Source organism: Octodon degus, unplaced genomic scaffold (genome assembly GCF_000260255.1).
Source record: "Octodon degus isolate 3935 unplaced genomic scaffold, OctDeg1.0 scaffold00020, whole genome shotgun sequence".
Classification (NCBI taxonomy): domain Eukaryota; kingdom Metazoa; phylum Chordata; class Mammalia; order Rodentia; family Octodontidae; genus Octodon; species Octodon degus.
The window spans coordinates 15,581,988-15,584,023 of NW_004524596.1; the positions used below are offsets into that span (position 1 = coordinate 15,581,988).

Consider the following 2,036-nt stretch of genomic DNA (forward strand, 5'->3'; position numbering starts at 1 on the left):
AACATCAATGGTACAAAATCTCAAAACAAGATTTTAGGAGAGTAACAATGGTTAGTACATTGTGTATTGTTACTGCCAAAGTAGTTTTTCATATTACAAGATATAGGCAAGAAATAAAAAATAAACAACACAGGTACAAACCTCTGTTGTTTTTTTTTTAAAGTCAACAGAAAATGGAAATATACTTTTTAAAGTTTCTAGTAGTAGGAGAAGATATCATACAATGTCTTTTAAATAAGGCTGTCTTTATCCATTCATGTGTTAATAGACATATAAAAACACTTCTCAGATTTAGCTCTATAAATCCTGCTGCTATAAATATGAGTATGAATATATCATTGTAATATGATGTGTGTAAGCTTTTCCAGAAGGTAGCTAGAAGGGAATGGAATCTCTAGTAATAGTTTTTTGAGGAATCCCTGTACTGATTCCCATAGTGGCTATACTAGTTTACATTCCCACCAACACTGCAGAAGGGAAAAGAAGTCATTTATCTACTCTTGATTCCAAAGTTGGACAATCTCACAGCAAGACAGGAAACGTGGGGCCGGGGAGATGGCTCAGCAGAATAAGCGCTTCCCTGGCAAACGCAAGGGCCTGAGTTCAATCCCTGGTTCCGCCAAAAAGCAAGCAAGCTAGCTAGCTGGCTAGCTTATAGGAGGCCAGTTTCTCACAAATAGCAGTTCCTGAGAAAACATGACGAAGACGGCAGCATCACTTCTGTACAACAACAAGCAAGATCATGTCTCCCGCCCAGCCTCCACGGCCCCCGCGCTGCACACGCCTGCTGTGTAGGGTTTTTCCCCACATGCCAACCACACAATTCCCCCGAAGACAGCAACTAGGTGACTTAGAATTCAATTCATTTCTGCCACTCTCTACTGGAGATAGCACCAAATCAAACCCCACAGTCGGGGCTCACACCCACAAGACGCCCCCTTTCCCATTCCAGTTACAAGTAACAGTTGTCACCGATACTTGTGACAACTGACTTTAAATTGGCCACAAGTACTGTTTGGGGTTTAATGTGCTAAGACAGCCACTGAACTCAGAGATAGTTTGCTAACGTTTACCCACTTGTTACAAAGAATATGGATATTGGCCAACTGGGAGAGAGGAGTGGAGTGAGGTACGGAGCAAGGGGTACAGAGCTCCCATGCTGCCTCAAGGAAGGCCGCCCCCCAAAAAATGTTCCACATTTCAGCTGGCTGGAAGTCCCAAACCCTGTCATTCTCCGTGTTCATGGAGGTTTGACTATCTTGGCACGAGTGGTTCAGCCATTGGCCGTAGTGATCAGCCCTCAGTCTCCTCTTGCCTCCCTAGAGGCTGGGGACGGGGCTGAAAGCCTTCTGGTCCCGCCTGCCACTGTCTCTCCGATGGCCAGTCCACACCCTGCGGCTGGCTAGGGTTCCCCAGCCAGCAGTCACCTCAGTGACATATAAAAGACACTCTTACTACTTTGGAAATTCCAAAACTTTGAGAAATAGGAGAGCCAGGGAGGTAGCTCAGCTGCATAAGTGCCTTCTGGGCAAGCTGAAGGTCCTGAGTTCAATCCTCAGTACAAAAGAAAAGAAAAGAGGAAAAGGGGTGGAGTCTAAGTATATATTTCATAATATTATATATAAAATTTATTAGAGGATATGACCAGTGCAATACAATAAAAGTAGGATGACTAGAAAAAGTACACAATTGTGGTTATTACAGTCTACATAATTTTACATATATATATATATATATATATATATATATATATATAGAGAGAGAGAGAGAGAGAGAGAGAGAGAGATCCAGAAAGATCTTTAGATATATTGGCTTACTAGTGAATTTAGCAAGACTACTAAATTCAAAGATACATATAAAAATCAGTCATATTTTTATAGACCAACAGCAAATAATTGCAAAGCTGTATTTCTGAGTGATAGCACATACTAAATCCATAAAAAGAATAAGAATACATCTGAAAGATAGAACAAAAAATGGATAAAAATCAAACACTAAAAAAGGGAAGGGTTAGCCCATGTTCGTATACTGCAAAA

General features: G+C 41.1%; 1 pseudogene; it reads left to right on the forward strand.

The window, feature by feature from the left end:
* The first annotated feature begins 696 nt into the window (after nucleotides 1-696).
* The window catches only part of LOC101564137, an 87,216-nt pseudogene continuing 85,876 nt past the window's right edge, over nucleotides 697-2,036 (forward strand).